Source organism: Carlito syrichta, unplaced genomic scaffold (assembly GCF_000164805.1).
Source record: "Carlito syrichta isolate Samal-C Ts95f unplaced genomic scaffold, Tarsius_syrichta-2.0.1 Scaffold302418, whole genome shotgun sequence".
Lineage (NCBI taxonomy): Eukaryota > Metazoa > Chordata > Mammalia > Primates > Tarsiidae > Carlito > Carlito syrichta.
The window spans coordinates 481,325-502,768 of record NW_007246514.1 but is presented as its reverse complement, the minus strand read 5'-3'; the positions used below and the strand labels follow the sequence as shown (position 1 = coordinate 502,768).

The following is a 21,444-nucleotide window of genomic DNA, read 5'->3' as shown; positions in this document are numbered from 1 at the left end:
GAACAGAGGAATAAACCAGCCATGCAGCCAAGGGAGCTGCTGGTTAAGTTGTTGTGGTGGCAAAGGCTGACCCCCCTCCTCCCTGCCTGGCTGTCATTCCTACACTGTTCTGCTGCTCACAGAGACGGATTGAATCGCACAGGCTCTTGTGAGTCTCTTGGCTAGTCTGGGGGGTGTGTGTGTGTGTGTGTGTTAACTCTCTGAGTTATGTTTGTGTGATAAACCATCATGCTATACTCTTCTGATAGTATTGCATCTACCCAAAACACAGAGAGTGAGGCTCTTGGCTAGTTTGGGGTGTGTGTGTGTGTGTGTGTGTGTGTGTGTGTGTGTGTGTGTGTGTGTGTGTGTTTTAACTCTCTGAGTTATGTTTGTGTGATAAACCATCATGCTATACTCTTCTGATAGTATTGCATCTACCCAAAACACAGAGAGTGTTTCACAAATGGCTGCCAAGTGCAGTAGTGCATGGTGATAGCCTCTGTGAAGAGCCATTGCACTCCAGGCTGGGCAACATAGCAAGACCCCATCTCTTAAAAAAGAAGGAGGAGAAGGAGAAGGAAGAAGGACAAAGGAAAAAAAAAGAGGAAGAGGAGGAAGAAGGTAGGAGGAGGAGGGGAGGAGGAAGAGGAAGAAGAGTAAGAGGAGGAGGAAAGGGAATTATGCACACATAAATTGACACAACAGTCACTGACATTGCCTTCCCTGTTCCTTGGAATTCCAGATTTTCCACATGATGGCTGCACCTGTTGAGGCCAAAGTCTTGACAGAGCAGGGTTGAGAAGCAAAATTCCTAATGCTTTTGTAAGGAAATGCACCCAGGGCACCTCGGGCAGCCGTCCCTGTGCTGAGAACTGCCATCCTTGACTCATGCGCTGACAGATGTCTCCCTAGCCGTGTTGGACATGGGGGACTGGAGGTCACAGATCAGATGAGAGCAGAGGTAGAATTTGAACCCCCACTGTCCTGCAGCCTGTGGGTCTTTGTTTTTTGATGCTTAGAATACCTGAAACTGGGTCATTTATAAAGAAAAATAACATATTTCTTATGGTTATGAAGGCTAAGAAATCCAAGGTCGAGGGACTGTGTCTGGTTAGGCTCTTCTTGCTAATAGGACTCTCTGCAGAGTCCTGAGGGAGCACAGGGCATCACACAGTCATGGGGCTGGGTGTGCTGGCTCTGGTCTCTCTTCCTCTTCTTACAAAGCCACCTGTCCTCTTCCATGATAACTCATTAACCCATCAATCCATGAAAGGAGTGATCCATTACGGGGGCAGAACTCTCATGACCCCACCACTTCTTAAGGGGCCCACCTCTCACTACTGCTACATTGGGGATTCCATTTCAACATGAGTTGAGAGCGAGCCCATAGTGAAGCCATCCATTGAGTTAACCTCAGACCTTCTGAAATGCACACAGAGAGGATGCAATTACAGCTTCAGCAAAGCCACCGTGGAATGTTCCAGTGCTTTTCCATTCCATCCAGTTATCAACGGGGGTTTAACCCTCTGCTCTCGCTGTCTGGCTTGCATTTTGAGCCCACTTCATGGAGACGACCTTGGCACCCTAAAGAACCCTCCCAGGGACATTCTCAGCCCCTGAGACGTCATCTTCAAGAGCACTCTGTTGACATTGTCAAAGGACCAACTCCAACATTGGCCTTTTTCCAGCAGGAGGACAGAGCATCATTTTTGTTTGACTTGCAGAATTGCTTTCCAAGACCCCAACGGCAAAATACAGAAAAAGAAAGCTCTCAGTTGTGAAGGTGATACGACCGGATTCCCTTCATGTGTCCACCCTCGCCGGCTTCTGCGAGGTGCTGAAGGGTCATTGAGGGCGCCGTGATCTGGGCACTGGGTCAGTCCCCCCCAACACTGTCTCTGAGGAGCCAAGGCTCCAGGGCTCACCCAGAACCAGGCATCACCACAGTAACCAGAGTAAAGGTGCTGCAGCCTGGGCAAAGCTGGGACAGGACCCCGGAGAGTCCCAGCTGTGGCTGTGGCACCAGGGTAGCACGTGGCCATGCAGGGCTTTGGCTGCATTGCCGGGAAGGTCCCCGATCGAGAGGCTGTTGCTCATGGGAGGTGTTCCTGTGGTCCTGGACTACCGTTTTCTCATCTTTGTCCTTGTCTTACCGAGACATGTTGCCTCTACCTATCTGTTCCTCTTTTACTGCATGTCTCTGGGTCTCTCCTCTTCCTCCCTCCCTCCTACTTCTGCCACCCAGGCCACAGACTGGGATGACTGCAGACTGTAGAACCAAAGAATCTCTGCTGGGTTGGTTTTAAAAAAAAAATGTTTAGCTAAAAATTTTTAGCCCAATGTAGAAAATATTCTGTCTTTAAAAAAATTTAGATGACTAGACTCTGTCGTTTTTAAAATTTAAAACAGAGTGTTTCTGTCATTGGCCCTAAATTTTAAAAATTATCTTTTTAAATAAAGGCAAAGTCTCGCTATGTTGCCCAGGCTGGTCTCAAATTCCTGGGCTCAAGCAATCCTCCTGCCCACCCTCCCAAAGTACTGAGAGCCGCTGTGCCCAGCCTACTGGCCCTAATTTTTAAAAGAGAGAAACTATGGTCACTTTCATGGGGAGGTAGTTTGTCATCTTTGATGTAAATGAATATTTTTAAATATAGGAGACAAACAAGGCTCTGTGGCCTGGTCTAACATCTATAATGCTGGTTTCCATTTTTCCTCATTTGAGCTTTGTGCTGAAAGGTTTCTTTAGGAGTGCCCATGTTATTTTAAGTATTTGCAAAATCACTGTAAAGGACCTGTGTTTATTTAAATCTGTAGAAGGTGGGTATTGGGAGTCTGCCAGCTCATGTTTCCATGGCCCGAGAGCTGTATTCTTATAGTGTTAGCACTGGGTCGGCCTGTATTTAACAAGGATCCCTATGTCCAAATAGTAAATATATGAAATATTTTAAAAATCACACACACATACAGAGAACCCTTTTAATTTTGTGCTGAAGGCTTTCCTGAGTACCTATTTTTAAAAATTCTCTCCTTTCACCCTGGCTAGTCCTAACACCACGTGCCTCTTGAGAATAATGTCAATTTCAGGTGTTTTTGTCAGACATCTGTCCTGTTTTTTGTTTTTTTTTTTAATTTCTCCACACCGATATGATTATCTTGGGTCTTCCTAATTCATCATCTGATGTCCTTTTGCAACCTTAACTTAAATGCTCACATGTAAACAGTGATGGCAGTTTGGGGCCACATAGCCTTGGTGTCTTTATTAAAAAGAATGAGAAAGACGTAAGGCTCAGGAAGCATTCCAGCCCTTTTCATTATTAAGAGAAGTTATTTTTAAAAAATAAATAGACAGTGATCCAAGTTATATTTTGTTTTTAAAAACTTCAGTTCAGGCCAGGCACAGTGGCTCATGCCTGTAATTCCAGCACTTTGGGAGACGGAGGCAAGAGGATTGCCTGAGTCCAGGGATTCGAGACCAGGCTGGGAAATGTGGCAGGACCTCATCTCTACAAATAAATAAATAAATAAATTAGCTGGGTGTGTGACATGTGCCTGTAGTCCCAGCTACTCGGGAAGCTGAGGTGGAATGATCGCCTGAGCCCAGCAAGTTGAGGCTGCAGTAGCTGTGATCATGCCATTGCAATCCAGTCGGAGTGACAGAGGGAGACCCCAACTCAAAACAAAAACAAAAGAGAAAATGAAAAACTGCAGTTCAGGTGTCTCAATCAGAAAAGAAAGCAAAATGACACCAAGTGTGCAGTCGTGACACTGAACCTACGTTTGCAATGCCTTTGCCCTTGGAGAGTCCTGTGGAGTTTAATCAGCACATCTTTCAACACACGGGATATTTGAACTGAGCTGTTTCTGTTTTTAGTGGTTTTGAAAACCAATTTAGGGCAAACTCCTCGGGTCCCCTCCCACTATGGGAGCGTTTCTGTCCTCTCAATAAATCTTGCCTTCTCAAAAAAAAAAAACAAAAAAAAACTGTAGTAATGTTGTGAATAAAAGTTATGGGTTAGTATTCACTGCCCATTTTCAAAGAACTTTAAATGAAAAGTTATTCTGCTGAAAAGTTTTACTGATTGATTTATTAGACAAGAATTTATTAGAATTATTAGATTTGCCTAACCAGTCAGTAGAACAAACTCAACAGGACTGCTCCTGGGTTTTATGGGCTTCATTTATTTCCCCAAATCTTAGTTGAAAACAATGTGAATATTCTCTTGGCATAGTACAAGGAGAATACATGTTCTCCTTGTCTGAGGCAAATGGAAGGAGTTGCTTAGGCTGGAATATCTGTTGCAAGAATTCTCCCAATGAGGCCAGACATCATGTTTTCCATTATGTTTAGAAAACCATTTCATGATCAAGTATTAATTTGTGAAGAGGCTTTTGTGGCAAGGAAGTAGAGCTTTTGATGGGGCGGGGCTCGGGGTTTGTTTTGTTTGTTTGTTTTGTTTGTTTGTTTTTGAGGTGGGGTCTCACTCTGTCACCCAGGCATCCACCTACCACAGCCTCAACCTCCTGGGCTCAGGCAGTCCTCTCGCCTCAGATTCCTGAGTAGCTGGGGCTACCGGTGCACGCCACCAAGCCCAGCTAATTTTTAGATTTTTTTGTAGAGACAAAGATCTCGCTATATTGCCCAAGGCTGGTCTCGAACTCTTGGACTCAATCAGTCCTCCTGCCTCAGCCTCCCAAAGTGCTGGGATGACAGACATGAGCCACTGTGCCCGGCCTAGAGTGTTTGGCTATGTTAAATTCCAGCAAAATGTTGGTGTTGATCTGTGTTCTTTACTAAACAATTCTCTCCCATTCGTTCTTCCTTTTTTTGGTTATTTAAGTGAAAATAACTCACCATCCTCCCTTTGTGTCCTTCCCCGTGGGCACGCCTCAGTCTCCCCTGTTCTCAACCCATCACGGAATCATCCTAACTCTCATGCCCATGTCCAGAAAATGATCTGTTTGGTTTATAGGGAGGAAAGTGGTGACTGTGGAATTAGGTGTGCTAGTTATTTAATACTGGGAAGCATGTTGTTTGCTTTTAAAGTCCACATTGAGAAAATGCCTTCCCTGTCTGCCTCCAATAATGTCCACTCATTGGTTTGGTAAGTCATTAAAGCGTCATCTCTCCCTGCCCCGTCTCCAGGTGATGGTGTAGGTTGACAGCCAGAGTGCTAACAAGTTGCCGTTAGAGTGAATTTGTTCCTTAACTGTCTTGTGAATATCAATGCTAACAACGGTGTCTTGTGTTCTTTTTCTTTTCTTTTCTTTCTTTAAATCAATGTGCTTTTTTTTTTTCTGTGTGAATAATTGTATGTCTAGAAACAGCCATGGAGTGATTTTGCTGTTCTGAATGGGGGAAAGATTAATAGTGACATTTGGAAGGCAAGTATATTGTCAGATTTTGGATCCTCTAAGGTTTCTCGTTCCTTCCTGCATGGCTGTGGCTGCACCTTTTTCTTCTTTGTGAACGACTGCATTCTGCAGGGACAGAGTCATGGGTCTCTCTAGGGGCGTGCGGCTGGCTCTCATCGGGTCTGTCCTTGGTGTCCCCCGTTGTGAATGGCTCCAGGCTGCCTGGCCCGGGGCCCCTGCGGTCCTGTGGGGACAGGCGCCCGCACCGTCAGCATTCACAGCCCCTGCATGCCTCCTTCTGCCTAAGCGCACACATACTCTCTGCCCCTGGCGGGAGGACTCTTCTTCCCTTTGGTGTTTGAGGCCATACGAGGTCCTCTCCGCCATCATCTGTTAACGGGGATCTGTCTTCCTCTAGGATTTGCACGCAGCCACAGTGAACCCGGATCCCAGTTTAAAAGAGTTTGAAGGGGCCACACTTCGCTATGCGTCTCTGAAACTCAGGTAGGACGTCAGAAGGACCAGCGGTGCGGGTGGCCTTGTGCGTCCCCAGTTTACAGTAGATTTTAAGTCCCGTTTTCTGGTTGTCTTTCCAGAAATGCCCCACATGCTGACGATGATGATTCGTGTAGTATCAACAGTGACCCAGAAGCCAAGGTTGGTAAGAGACATGCTTGCAACAACCAGGTATATTCTTACATCAAAGTAACGACTTCGGATAATGGCCCAGTTTTTACAAACCATCAACTCAGAGCCTCTGAATAAGTCATTATCTCTCAATTCTCTTTCCTAGCTTCCCTGACACTTTGAAAAAATCCCTAGGCAGAGTTAGGATGGAGGGGAATTTCTAGAACCATCAAGACTTCACCTGTATCTCACTACATTCACTAATAATGTAAACAGGCACAGGCACGGTGCACTCTTTTTTTTTTTTTTTTGAGGGTCTCACTCTGTCACCCAGGCTGGAGTGCAGTGGCACAATCACAGCTCACCACAGTCTTGACCTCCTAGACTCTGACGATCCTCCCACCTCAGCCTCCTGAATCGCTGGGACTACAGGTGCATCCTATCACGTCCAGCTAACTGTTAGGATTTTTTGTAGAGATGAGATCTCACTATGTTGCTCAGGCTGGTCTTGAATTCCTGGGCTGAAGCAAACCTCCCGCCTTGGCCTCTCAAAGTGCTGGGATTACACATGTGAGCCATCATACCTGGCCTTTTTGGTTGTTGTTGCTCTGAATCCCAAAACAGATCTGTGTCTACAAATAAATAGTCAACAGGTTTTCTTACTTAAGTGGGCAACACCACACTCCTTTGCCAGAAACCACCATAATGCCCGTTGGTTCTGTAAGAATCTCAGTCCTCTGAGTCTGTGTAGTGATCCCCAGGTCCTGTAAGTCCCAGCTACTCAGGAGGCTGAGACAGGAGGATCACTTGAGCCCAGGAGTTTGAGGCCAACCTGGGCCATGTAGTGAGACCCTGTCTCTAGGGAAAAGAAAAAAAAAGATGTGTCCCAGTCACATCTCTGCTGTTGCCAGTCAAGTCAGCTTCAGTCTAAACACAGCTGACAAGGTGATGGTGGCCCCAGAGCCAGTGCTGAGATGGCCTTTCAAGATGAATTTTACGTCAGGAGCTGATGGAAACACAGGACGGCGGGCATGAATGTGTTGCTTTGCTACCTGGTGTCTTACAAAGTCTGGAGGCAAAGGCTGGAGGCGGAGGCCTGGGTGGCCGTGTATGTATCTCTACCCACTAAGGGACCAAGGAGTGACATCAGTGAGGATAGGTGTGAAATGGACAAGAGATGGAGGGGGAGGCGGTGGAGGTGGAATTAGTGCTGGGAATAGGAGAGCTGCTTCGGTTACACCCACGGCAGGAGCCAGTCTTCCCCTCTCCCTTCCTCCCGACTGTGTTGCTTACTGCATCCTTTACCTACTGACGTGCTGTGGCCCATGTGTCTATGCCAGCCCCTGTTAGGAATCTGTCTCAGCTGTGTTATAACTTACTGAAGCTGTGCTTAGTTCCAAAGAAGTGCGGCTGTTCTTTCTATCTTACTTTGTTTTCTAAATGATCCGAGAAGACTTCTAAGAACATTTTTTTTTTTAAGGCACAGGGCCAGGCACAGTGACTCATGCCTGCATGCCCAAGACTTTGAGCCCAGGAGTTCAAGACCAGCCTGGGCAACATAGTGAGACCCTGACTCTACAAAAAAACGAAACATTAGTTGGGTGTGTTGGTGCACACCTGTAGTTCCAGCTACTCAGGAGGTTGAGACAGAAGGATAGGAGGACCATTTAAGTTCAGGGAAGGAGGCTGAGCTCACAGTGAATCAGGATTGCACCACTGCACTCCAGCCTGGGCAACAGAGTGAGACCCTAAGTCAAAGGGAAAAAAGGGCACAGAAAATATAAGGGAATTCTCAGTGCTTTAGTCTGGGCTGGAACTATATGTAGAGAAGGAGAGATCAGATTGGCAAGAAGGAAAAACACAGCTTTTCAGATTGCAGGATTCTCACGGTTATGAAAACAAATCTTGAGTGTGGAGTTCTTTATGCACCTCTTGGCAACTGTTTCTATCAAGGACTCTTCAGGTGAACGGCATGAATCCCCAAAGAGTACTCAGGATCTTAGAGAGACTTCAGCCTGCACGTGCTTCTGCCTGTCCATCCCACCCTGCGTTCTGAAGATCCCTCCCCCTATAGAAAGCCACTTCAGGCCAGACACAGTGGCTCACACCTGTCATCCTAGCACTTTGGGAGGCCAAGGTGGGAGGTTTGCTTGAGCCCAGGAGCTCGAGACCACACTGGGCAATATAGCAAGACCTTGTCTCTACAAAGAGTGAAAGAATTAGCCAGGCATGGTGGCACATGCCTGTAGTCTCAGCTACTTGGGAGGCTGAGACAGGAAGATCGCCTGAGTCCAGGAGGTCAAGGTTGTGGTGAGCTGTGATTGTGCCACTACACTCCAGCCTGGGCAACAGAGTGAGACCCTGACTCAAAAAAAAAAAAGTCACTTCAGTGTCGAGGACCATGTGTGTTGGGGGCGGGGTGTGGGATTTCAGACCCTGCTGTGTGAGGCTCGCGCTACGCATGAGGTAGAGGCCAGTTCTCCAGGAATGTGAAGGCCTTTCTGGTGCTTCATTATTACACGGTTGTAACAATAAATATTAAGTGAGTCCTTGTTTTTTGCCAGGTGTGGTCCTGAAGGTTTACATTCTGTTGACTCACATCCTCACAAAACATTCTGTGGGCTCAGCCTCATGGCCTCTGTATTGCAGATGAGGAAACTGAGGCATGGAAAGTGAGCCATGGAGCCAGGATTTGGATCCAGGCCGTTTGGTTCCGCAGCCCATGCTTGCCGGACTGTCTAAAAGGGAAATTCCCACTTGGAGCTTCGTTCAGGGGCCAAGGGTGCGATCGACATCCTCTATAATGCCCCAAGTATATGCAGACATGTAGGACTGTGGACATGGCCAGCTGGGGTTTCATAGCCTTCTTCCTTAGGTGCACAGCTCATTTCGGAGAAAAGGGGTGGGTGGTGGTGACCGTGTAAACCCGCCTTTTGGTGAGACCCCAAGGGCCACAGGGTTTTTTTTTCCAGACCCTCTCCCAGTGGTGTGATTCCGTCTAGGCTTGCAGCAAAATTGGGCCTGGGTCAGGAGGAAGTCGGGGCTGGGGTGGGGGAAATTGCCTCGGGTGACTGGCTGGTCTACACTGTGAACTGTTGGCTCCAAACTCTTAACAGAGCACCATATTCTGATTTTACTGGTTTTTCTTCCGACATTTTTGTTTTCTGTTGCCGGATGTCATCCATCCAGGACACCACCACGTTGCATTTCGCCCCTGGGCATTTTAAAATTAACCACTGTTTGTGACTGTCACCTTCAGTGTTTCTCTCAAATTCTCTCTCTGGATCTGTTTTGTGTCACGTGATCCTGTGATGGTGTCCTTAAAATCTCGACCTAGTCACACCTTCTGTAGATGATGGCTTCCTGTGCCACTTGTGTTAGGGAGGCGACGCCTGGTCACCTTCGCGGGGGCAGTGGCTTCAGCTGCCAGAACCAAGAAGTCCCAAAGGTTGCAGTCTGCAGTCTGTCTCCTGGGCCCATCCCACCCTGATACCTTAGAATCCATGTTCGGCCCCCACCCCTTGGTGCATGGCACGTTGTTGGCCAAAGGCGTGATTAACACTAAAATAAAAACCAGATACAATCAGATTGTAGAAAACTTCATGCTCTGAACAATACCTTCTGGCTCTTTAGAGTTCTGTCTTTTGTGTTAGTTCTATCCAGACTTCTGAAAAGGCAATGCCCTGCCACCTGGTGGACGATGGTGAAGTTACATCTCTAAAGAAACGGGCTCTGATTCTTTGGAAATCATGGAATTATTTCAGCTGGCAATGACATTGGGGATGTTTGAATGGGCTTCCTTTGACAGGTGAAAAAAAAGTGGGTCCCAGGGCTGCCCAGTTATCTGGTGGTGGAGCTGGGTCCCCTGACCATCCCATTCTGATGTCCTGGCTCCGTGTGTAACAACTTGGTTTTCAGGGTATTTGTGAGGAGGGGTTTTTAGGACTGCTCTTAGAAAATCAATCTCTGACATACATGAGCAAGAAAATGGGGGAAAGAAGAGTATATTGCCCCAAGCATTACATTCTCTGGGTTTCTGCTTTCTCATCTGTAAAAAGCAATGTGTCATCAAATTAGAAGTTACTTCTGGTTCTGAGAGGTGTTCAGATTCCAAATGACTGGCAGTGACATAGTTCTGTCTGATGCATACAGTAATTCTCCTACATATAAACCTTCAAGTTATAAACTTTAAAGGTACACACCTGCGGTTTTTTATGTATGATTCTCTCCACCAGGTGTCAGTACAACCCGTTAAATACATACAGTCCTATATAGCCATCTGTGTTAGTTGAGTACCCAGGCTAACTTTGTTGCACTCAAAACACTGGACTTGCACATGTACTATTGGAAAAGAGCTCATTCACATGTTGGGGACATCCTGTATTCAAGCCTGGAAAGGGAAGGAAGTAGTGCCAGGCGCCAGGGCTTTTCCTGAGCACGCACTCCACGTGTGCCCCTGCCCTGCCGGGCGCTGGCTGCAGTTAGCCAACAGACATAGAACTTCTCAGTTACTTACCCACATTCTGCAGAAGAAACTGGTGCTTAGCACAAGTTAATTAATTGACTTAATCACACAGCTGGCAATTGGTAGAACTGGGACTCCAACTTAGACCCCAAAGCCCAGAAAGTATCCTGCCACTTTTTCCCAATTTCTACATCCCTGAGCTTTCGGATTGCTTCAACCGCTTGGATGTCTGGGGTTGAAGTAGCAGAGCTGTTGGTGGTAGGAATGGTGAGGGGACTGGCAGGCCATCGTTTGAGGACGGCTCCTTCTCCTGGCCCTCATCCAGATGCCTATGGTCCAGGCCTCTGAGTGAATTTCACACTTCACTGTGCCCATGGGCAAGTTCTGCTCCAAAGGGTTGCTTTTTTTTTCTTTTTTTCTCGTGTTTTATTTGGTTTTAGAGATGCGTGTGTTACTATGTTGCCCAGGCTGGCCTTGAACTCCCAGCCTCAGGCAGTCTTCCCACCTCAGCCTCCCAAATTGCTGGGGTTACAGGTGTGAACCAACACGCCCAGCCACGAGGTTGCAGGCCCATTAAGCTTGCAGGTGTTGCTGATATTGCTGGTCTACAGACAACCCCGAGGAACAACACTGTAAAGTTTGAAGCCTGATACCAATATGGTGCCATTTGTGTGTGCACTCAGCAGGAAAGTTGACAAAGTGTTTTTATACCGTTTCACCCAGTTCTGACATGGCCATCTACAGTCAGTTCTCAGGGGCTCGGGGATTTGTTAAAATCCAGGCACTGGATTTTGTGGAAGCTTTGCTTGTCTCCTTACTCTTTTGTTATAATTTGCCCCACACGGAGAAGGGGGCAGAGATGATAGGATTCATTGGTCAGTAGATAGGTTTGACAGAACTTTCTGGAAGGAATGGCAGAAGGAGAACATGGGCTTCACGTGCGGTTGTGGCTTAAGAGCTTGGACTCTGGGTCTGGACTGTCTGAGTTCAAATATTTCTAATATTCATCTGACCTCCTTCAGTTCCTACCAGTGTAGATTTCTTTTCTTTTTTTTTTTTTTTTGAGTTGGAGTCTCACTCTGTTGCCCAGACTGGAATGCAGTGACATGCTCCCGGCCACCGCAGCCTTGACCTGCTGGGCTCCAGCGATCCTTCCACCTCAGCCTTCCAAGTAACCAGAACTATAGGCATGCACTACCACACCCAGCCAATTTTTGATTTATTGTAGAGACAAGGGCTCGCCAAGTTCCCCGGGTGGGTCTCGGACTCAGGGACTCGGGCAATCCACTCACCTCGGCCTCCCAAAGTGCTGGAATTCCAGGCTGAGCCACAGAGCCCGGCCCCAGCACAGATTTCCATGGAGTAATTGTATGAGCAGCTACTGGCTAGATGAGCATGAATAGATCAACAGGAAGTGGCAAGCCGACCTTCCCCATCCCGACTAATTTCTGGTCTGTGCAGCAGGTCTCTTATCGTGACTTAGCATTTAGATGGGATGTTACAGCTGCATGTCAGTCCTCTAATTGCTTGTTATTTGTGAGGCTCAGGTTTCTTCTTTCAGCAGTCCTGATGCGTGTGCAGAGTCTGTGTCTGGCTTGCATTGTTGCTTTGTTAATTGAGTCAAAAGCATTTATTGGTTTGCTAAATGCAGAGGGAGAACGTGGGCTTCGTGTGCGGTTGTGACTTAAGAGCTTGGACTCTGGGTCTGGACTGTCTGGGTTCAAAGCCAAACTCTGCTGTGTATCCACCGGATGACCTTGGGCAGATTCCTGAGCCTCTCTGGGCCTCAGACCTCAGACTCCCCCATCTGTAGGGTCCCGGTAGCCCCCACCTCACGTGACTGTTGTAAACATTGAGTTGATGTAGCATGGATGTGAAAGACAGACGCCCGGTACTCAGCACAGTCCCTGGCGCATCGCACGTCTGCCTTGTGTGTGAACCGTCATCACTGTTACCACAGCAGGCAGGAAAGAATGCCTGTGGCCCCTGCCTTCGGGGGACAGACAGCGAACAGCCGATTGCTGTGCATCCAGCCAAGAACTGAGCCTTTGTGTGGCGCCTAGGGGTTGTGCCAGGGCTGGGGGGAGCGGGTGGCCAGGGAGGGTGTCCTGCGAGTGTGTGTGTGTGTGTGTGTGTGTGTGTGTGTTGTTGCAAGTCCCTCTCCCCGCCCCCGTTCTCCTCCGTAAATGTCCGCGCAGAAGCTTGAAAACGATTTTACATGTAAATTTGTGTTCATTTTCAGCAAATGCTTTCGGGAACAGATCTATTAAGACGAGAGCCATCTGTATGTGTCCAATCCTGTGGACAACATTGTTTCTGTTATCTGCTCCTACGTTCCATGTAGCAAACTGTTCCAAAACTTGGTAGCTTAAAACAACCTTTTGTTCTGGTCTACTTGGGGGCCGCCAAGCTGGAGCATTCGCGTCCAAGATGGCTTCACATACACGTCCAGAGGCACAGGACTCTCCTGCAGGGGCGGGCATCTCATCCTCAGGTCCTCTCCTGAGGCTTGGGCTACTCAGGCAGGGTCTCTGGGTTGGCAGGTGTGCCTCTCACCTGGTGTCGGCCTCCCAGCCAACAGGCGAGGAAAGACTCAAATGGCACCATGGTCCACCACGGTCTGTGGGTCTAGGCAAGTCACAGCCCACAGTCAAGGGCTGGAGAAGGGGAACCCAACTCTAGGGAGGCTGAGGCAGGAGGATCGCCTGAGCCCAGCAGGTCGAGGCTGTGGTGACCCATGATGGTGTCCCTACACGCCAGGCGAGGGGCAAGTTCACCGTACAGGGAGTCTGGGAGGTGGGAGGCTGTTTGCAGCCATCTGCAACACACGTCACCCCCACGCGACAGTCATCCCGAATGTCCTTCGTGGAGGGCTGCAGATGCCAGCGCAGCTGAATCGAGACACCCAGGCCCGGAACCCACGACGAGCGCACCACATCCTGCAAGGAGGAGATACCTCTCGCGTGTGTGGCCCATGAACTGACCTTCCCGGAGCGGAGCTAAGGCCGCCTCCATCAAGCCTCAGGAGATGTGGAAGGCTAGAGAGAGAGCCAGAGTGACCTGCCCAGACGTGCGCGGCTGTCTTGGAGCTGCCAGGCTTCTGGCCCGCATCCAGCATGGCTTTCTGCCGAGTGGGGCCGGCATTGCTGCCCCTGGCCTTGACTGTGCGTGGTACCTCCCAACCCTGGGGACGGCTTTTGTGTTTCTAAAGCTGTTTCCTCCCCGTGTTTGCCAACACAGCCAAGCTCATGCGGTGCTCCTGGCAGACCTGTGACGTCCTTTCCCTCAATGGCATCTGGTCACTGCACTTGCCTGAGTGAGTGGTCCAAGAACTGGCAGCCATGGGTGGGCTCTCGAGTCAGGAAGGGCGCTGTGGCCACAAAAGGCACTGTTGGCCAACTGTGGGCAGCCGCACCTGGGGAGCATGGACGCACTGAAGGCTGGAAAGGAAAGGCAGACTTCCCTCTGCCCCTGAAGGAATGAGGCAGGAAACAGGTGAGGGGACGGGCAGTGACCCGCAGCCCTGATCATCGTGGCCATCCCCAGAGTGCCGGGCAGCAGGTGCAGGACCCAACCCAGTGGGATCCCGCCAGAGGATTCTGGGCCGTGACAGAACTCAGCAGCCTCGGGCAGGAGCAGCCGTCATCTGTTCCTCCCACAGAGCAGGGGCCTTCAGGAAGGACCAGCTGGTCAAGCCCTGGGGGACCTGCAGCTAGCCTTGCAAGCCCACCTGGAAGAGCGCCAGCTCGTCTCAGGCCCTGTTCTCTCGGGCATGATGCCAGCAAACCTAACGCCAGGTGCCCGCATTCAGGCAGTCATGAAAGCATTTCATGGCCAGGTCCGTGAGTGCCCACCTGTAATCCCAGCACTTTGGGAGGCTGAGACCGGAGGATTGCCGGAGCCCAGGGGGTCGAGACTGTGGTGAGCCGTGATCGTGTCACTGCACTCCTGTGTGGGTGACAGAGTGAGACCCTGACTCCAAAAAATAAATAAGGAAGTCATCCCAATGGTCAGGCCTCCATATTTTCTACACTGATACCAAGAGTGACAGCTCTCAACAATGCCCGCAGCACATTCAGTTGTTCATCCAGCATGTGTGGTATTCGATAGCTGTTACATGTGGGGTGATAGGCAGTCAGGCTGGGGAGGGAGGCAAAATAAAATAATACTGCAGAAAAAAATAGGAATAGCATGTAAGAGCCACAGTTATGGTGCTGCTGGGGTTAGAGAAGAAAGACAAAATTTGCAGCTGTGCGTGGAAGTTCGGGTGGTGCATGTTTGGTTGGTGTGTTTGTTTTTTAAATCGGGGTCTCACTCTGTCGCCCAGGCTGGAGTGCAGTCACCACTCACCGCAGCCTCCACCGACCTGGGCTCAGGTGATCCTCTCACCTCAGCCTCCCAAGTAGCTGGGGCTACAGACTTGTGCTGCCACGCCCGGCTGATTTTTTTTTTTTTTTTGCAGAGACAAGACAGTTTCTCATTCTCCCACCTGCTTCAGGTGTCCTGGCGTGTATCCACCATGTTCGGTAGAGACCTAGAACCGGTGGGATGCATTGTAGCCAGTGGGTACCCATGTAACCCTCATTTGGTAACAGCAGGGAGTCGATGGAGAAGGAAACGCCCCTCTGCGGTTCCAGTCAGGAGCCGAGCGCTGATCTGTCTGATTCTCAGAACAACCCAGCATGGGAGACGGAGTTCCTATCCCAGACCATTCTACGGACAGATGACTGAGTTGGGCTTCCAAGAGCCCAAACAAGTTTCATAAAATCACACATCTGTTATGTGGATGAGCTGAAATTTGAACCAAGGGAGGCAGACCCTGAAGCCTGTGTTCCACCTAGTAAGACAATGGTGATGCTGGGTGGTCCAATAATCCCAGCATGTTGAGAGGCCAAGGCCAGAGGATTGCTTGAGCCCAGGAGTTTGAGACCAGCCTGGGCAACATAGTGAGACCTTGTCTCTACAAAAAAAAAAAATCAAAAAATTAGCCAGGTATGGTGGTGCATGCCTGTAGTCCCAGCTACTTGGGAAGCTGAGGTGGAAGGATCACCTGAATTTAGGAGGTTGAGGCTGCGGTGACCTGTGATCCTGCCACGGTACTCCAGCCCGGATGACAGAGTGAGACCTCGACTCAGAAAAAGAAAAAGTAGAAAGATTGAGAAGGAAGAGAAAATCTGGTTTTTCATGTGTGTGGCTTGCGTTTGTTTGTTTGTGGGGTACCCAAGCTGGTGACTTCCAGTGAATGACAAAAGAGAAAAAATGCTGGGCGGGGCTATGCTCCCTGTGTGAAGAGTATGAGGCAGGGTGGGAATTCCTGCCCCCAGTTCCGTCCACGATGAGCTGTGTGACTGAGTAAGTTGCCTCACCTTTCTAGGCTTTGCTTTTCTCATCTGTAAAGTAGGGGAATGCTAATGTCTGGGAATCTCATGGTGTTACTGTGAAGACCAGATAAGAGTCACGTGGGGACACGTTGATACCCCTACAGTCCTATGGAAATGTCAGACCAGATTTTTGTCTTCCCAGTTTTTCTTTAAAGTATTCGGGTGCAGTGGTTCCCAACTGTCCTGCTGGTCACAGTGAGTTCACGCTTTGGGCTGCTGTGGGAAGGAAGCCACTTGGAGGGTTTGCCAGTCCTCAGCATGCCCTGTCTTGAAGGCCACCCTGCTTTGATCCTTGAGCCTTGGAATCATTATTTTAGCAGTTGGAGGTTTTTTTTAGTTGAAGTCTTACTCTGTCTCCTAGGCTGGAGTGCAGTGGCACACTCACAGCCACCACACCCTCGGCCTCCTGGACTCCGGCGATCCTTCTGCCTCAGCCTTCCAAGTAGCGGAAACCACGGGCATGTACCCCCACACCCGGCTGATGGTTTGATTTATTGTAGAGATGAGGTCTCACCATGTTACTCAGGCTGGCCTCGAACTCCTGAGCTCAGGCGATCCTCTTGCCTCCGCCTCCCAAAGTGCTGATATGACAGGCATGAGCCACTGCATCCTGGTTATTAGTGAAAGTGCAGATAGTGCCTGGTTATATAAGTAACTTGTAAAATTTTCCTCTAACTTCCAGGAAGGAGAAGACAGGGGTATGTACAAAGAATGTCCCATGAGTTAATAGTCTTGAGTATGTGTTGCCTCCTCTTGTAGACAAAACAAACTTTGGAACTATTATTATTATTATTACTTTGAGACAGAGTCTCACTCTGTCACCTAGGCTGGAGTGCAGTGACACAATCAGCTCACCACAACCTGGAACTCCTAGGCTCCAGTGAGCCTCCCGCCTCAGCCTTCTGAGTAGTTTGGACTACAGGTGTGCACCACCATGCTTGACTCTTTGAAAAAATTTTGTAGAGATGGGGGGGGCCTCACAATGTTGCCCAGGCTGGTCTCGAACTTCTGGGCTCAAGAGATCTTCCTGCCCCAACCTTGAAACAATTTTTGACTGGTTGTGTTTAGTGAGAGCGTATTTGTGTGTGTTTCGTCCTGTGTAGAACAAGCTCCTCTCCCCTCTTCCTTTGTGGAAGAGCACATGTAAGTGCCACACCTGTCAGCTCAGACGTCCTCGGAGGCTCAGAGTGAAGGCTCTCATGACTTCGGCCTCACCCGCCTCCCTGTCCTTGTGCCCTGGGTCACAGCCCCACCTCCTATAACCTCCAGAGGCCTGACTGGGAAGAGCGGACCTCGAGCCGCCGTGGGTTCTAAATGAGCTTGAAAAACGACCTGCTCCAAGACTGTGTGTCAATTTCAGTGACACACTCTCGGGCTCCTGCCTTGCTCTGCTGTGTCTCTCCAGCACTGGTGCAGATCTCCAGAGAGTGACAAGGACTGCCAGGAAGTGGGCGTGGCAGGGAATCGGGCCTGCCGTCACTAGCAATGTCAGAGCGCTCTTGTTGCTGTTGGAGAGGCAGGCAGTGGGTAAACAGTGCAGCGCCCACAAAACATCTCCCCAAAATATTTTTTTTCATTTAAAAGTTAACCTGGGAGCTAGGAGCGGTAGTTCACGCCTGTCATCCCAGCACTTGGGGAGGCAGAGGCAAAAGGATGACCTGAGCCCAGGGGTTCGAGACCAGCCTGGGCAACTTGGCAAGACTTCATCTCTACAATTGCCTGGGTGTGGTGGCGTGTGCCTGCAGTTTCCACTACTTGGAAGGCTGAGGCGGAAGGATTGCCCAGCAAAAAGGAAGGGAGGGAGGGAGGAAGGAGGGAGAGTCTTTTGCAGAAGCTTTTGAAATTTTGAGCAGCTGAATGAAATGCAACTGGGTTCCATGCTTGGCTCGTATTGCTTGAGTGATGCAAAATTGTTCAGGCCATACTCTCTGGGGCCGCAGCGCCTGTTCCTTGCCCAGTGGGCTCCATTGAATGAGCCCTTATGGCACCTGAGTACTCTGAAGCATAGAGTCTGCGCTGGGGCAGTGGGAGGGAAGCAGGGAGGCGGCCTGGACCCTGGAGGCTCCTGGGCTGGAGGCAGCATGCAGTCTGTAGGAGTCCTGGCTCCAGGAGAGGCCACAGGGCCAGGTGGACACCTGAGTGCAGACCAGGAACCACGTGGACATGCAGGTGTGAAGCTTGCAGTCACAGTACCGGCTCAGGACACTCCCGGCCGAGGTACCCCAGTACTCTTGAATGTGGGGTGTGCCTGCAGGTTTGAGACCCACCAGTGTGTGGAGACAGAGGTCTCAAGGAGGCGGATCAAGTGTGGAGAGAGCACCAGCGGAAAGTAGCCCACGGCAAGGATGGTCCTGGGACATCCCAGTGCTGGCAAAGCAGACACTTTATATGACTTTGACATCACTAGGCCTGGTTTACTGGGTTTTGCTGATGCTTTAGAGCTAGTCATGATGGGCATCAGGTCACTGGATGCTTCCCATGGGCTATCCTGAGCACATCATACATGTGAGGCCAGGTACTGCTCCCGGCATACCTTAGGCCATTAGGACAGTCATCCCTCAGTACAAGTAGAAGGTTGAGGCTCCAGGAGCCCTGAGTCTGTGGGAATCCATGCACACTCAGGTCCTGCAGTCAGGCCTGTGCAGCCTGCATATACGACCTTGCGCCATTTCAGGTTTCAAATCCTGTGAATGCTGTGTTTTATTTTTTTAAAAGATGGGACTTCACTCTGTTGCCCAGACTGAAGGATGATGACATGAACATCACTCACTGCAGCCTCAGACTCCTGGGCTCAAGCGTCCTCCCGCATCAGCCTCCAATCTACACACCCCTACCATACTTGACTCGAATACTTTATTTTCAATCCAAAAACAAAAATAAAAAATCCGCGGGGTCACCCGAGTTCAGAGCTGTGTTGTTCAACAAGGGTCGACTGTACTGGTGTTGTTTCCATTTCACAGATTGGAAAACCAAGGCACAGAGCAGGTCAGCCACTCACCCTGGGTCATACAGGAATTAAGCACGGAGCTGAGGTTCAAATCTGGGTGTCCCAACTTCGGAGGCCAGACTGTCTACAGTTTTGCTGCTATACTAATAAAAATGGTTGCTTCCTACAGGCTGTCTGCCAGGGTTCACACCCGCTTAAACCCTCAGTTGCACCTGTGAGGGTGAGACTTTTCCTCTGATGACTCAGATGAAGACTCTGAGGGTGAGAAATCTGCCAAGGGCACAGCAAGGGACAACAGGGCCCAGGCAGAGCTGGTCCCGTCTTGCTGTGGCACTTAAGTCTGTCTTGAGCTCGGGTATCTCTGTGTGACAAGCATTCCTTGTGCACATAGTGCATGCCTGGCTCTCCTTGGGGCAGTGGCTTCACAGAGATCCTTGGAGCAGCCTGGTCTCAAGGGGCCTCCTCTGTACTGGGCGTTTCTGCTAATAGGACAGCCAGTAGAGACAAAGAATGATCAATCCAGCCCGGGGCTGAGTCCCTCTGTTCCTCAGCTGTGCCACTTGGCAAGGCTGATTTCAAACCAGGATGATAATCCACCCTAAGAAGGCTCGTTAGACAAATCCAGCTCAGGCAGTACATGCTGTGTGACGTCAGGCAGTTCATCTAAGCTCTCTGAGCCTCAGTTTCTTGTTTAGAAAATAAGAAGTACTTCCTGGGCTGGGCGCAGTGGCCCTTGCCTGTAATCCCAATACATTGGGAGGCCGAGGCAGGAGGATCACTTGAGACCAACCTGGGCAGCATGGCGAGACCTCATCTCTACAAACATGAATTTGTAATTTTTGATTTATTGTAGAGACGAGGTCTCACCAAGTTGCCTGGGCTGGTCTCGAACCCATAGGCTCAGGCAATCCACTTGCCTCAGCCTTCCAAAATGCTGGGATTACAGGCTGAACTGCCGAACCTAGCCCCCCAAAATTGTTTTTAAAAACCAGCTGGGCGTGGTGGTGCACACCTGTAGTCCCACTACTCAGGAGGTTGAGACAGGAGGATAGCCTGAGCCCAAGAGGTGGAGGCTTGCAGTGAGCCGTAATCATGCTACTGCACTCCAGCCTGGGTGACAGAATGAGACCCTGACTCAAAAACAAAACAAAACAAAAAATAAGTACTTCCTAGAATGGAAGGACTTAACCACATAAATATATAAGAAGCCCAACACCCACTTGGTAGGGCTGTTGTGAACACACGTTGTGCCCCTGGTATAAAGGGCGCGGCACGGGGCAAGGGAGTCTGTAAATGCTTCACCCACCTCCGGGCATGGCCACCCAGTGTTGACTCTTTATCTGTCTCAAATGTGCTCAGCATGGTGAGCCCTGGAGCATCAGGCCCTGCGTGGTGTGGTGACAAAAGAATCTTTGTCAGATTGCTTGTGTCTAATGAGACGTGCCTACAAGTCCGTGTCTGGTCCTCTGGTCCTCACACAGTTTGCGCGTGACATTCTGGGAACTTTGGGCTACACATCTCTGGGTTGAACCCACCTCTGCTCAAATTTTTCATTGATAAAAACAGGCCCTCACCAGGGCAGGAAGTGGCTGATGCAATTAAGATCTCTGTACTAAATCATGACATGGGGCCTGTCTCTGGCAGGAGTGAAGCATCTCCAGCGCCCCTGCCATCAGATACTTGCATTTCTCTCTGTAAATTAGCTAGTCTGCATTCTGGTTTTCAGGTTTGTTTGTTTGGTTTTGAGTCACAGCTCACCGTAGCCTCCACCTCCTGGGCTCAGGCAATCCTCCTGCCTTAGCCTCCAAAGTAGCTGGGACTACAAGTGTGTGCCACTGCACCTTACTGTCCTTTCAAATTTTTTGTGGAGACGAGGTCTCGCCATGCTGCCCAGGCTGGTCTCAAACTCCTGTCACGTGATCCTCCCACCTTGACCTCCCAAAGTGCTGGGATGACAGGTGTGAGCCGCCACGCCCAGTCTGGTTTTCGGTTTTCGGTGTGTACAACAACTTGCTCATGAAGTGGATGGTTCATCCCACTCAGCAGGCAGACAGGTGTCACAATGGAGCAATGGTGACCGATTGTTCATGCGTGGTGCACCAGCGGAAGCCCCTTGTGTACGGACAAGAGCAGGGCTGCTGAGGCTGGGGAGGCCAGGAGGCCCCTAAACGCAACAGTGCTAGGCTGAGAACACAGACGTGCTGTGGCCTGGAGGGATGAGGATGCAGCCATCAGATAGTTGCTGGCAGTTGTGTGTCCTTTAACCCTGTGGGACTCGCCTCCCACGCCATTACCAGGTATTGGGGTGGCGTCCCTAGTGGACAGTGTGTGCAAGGGCACCCAGGCCACCCCAGGTGTCCCCTTTGTCTCTCAGGACCAACCTGAGGCTGGTTGAATCCAGCCCTGGTGGGCTTTCGGGTGCTCATTCCATTCAGGAGGTGTCTCCTCCTCGGGGCTCTCCTGGGTTCTTGGCGGCCTCTTTAGCATGAGGTCTTGCTGTGGGGTACCTAAGACTGGATGGACTGTGTACAATGAGGCATGCCAGCCTCCCCTTCGGGTAAACCAGCATTGTTCCCAGGTCTGGGAAGCAGCAAGGCTTGGTGACAGGTCTGTGGCCATGAACTCAGGCTTATGTGTAGCCCCATCTTCTGCTGGTGGCCGGCTTGCGCTGACATGCCGCTATGCATGAT

General features: G+C 49.9%; 1 protein-coding gene across 3 annotated transcripts in view; it reads left to right on the top strand.

Annotated features, from left to right (window-relative positions):
- LOC103258944 (amyloid beta A4 precursor protein-binding family B member 2) overlaps positions 1–21,444 on the top strand; it is a 126,443-nt gene that overhangs the window by 21,309 nt on the left and 83,690 nt on the right. For 2 of the 3 annotated variants that reach the window (XM_021711629.1, XM_021711630.1), the window contains 2 exons: positions 5,753–5,838; positions 5,931–5,991. The gene's annotated coding sequence lies outside the window, so the exon portion shown is untranslated. Of the gene's footprint in view, positions 1–5,301; positions 5,365–5,752; positions 5,839–5,930; positions 5,992–21,444 lie in introns of all 3 variants that reach the window. The other variant, XM_008056617.2, reaches the window with a different exon arrangement.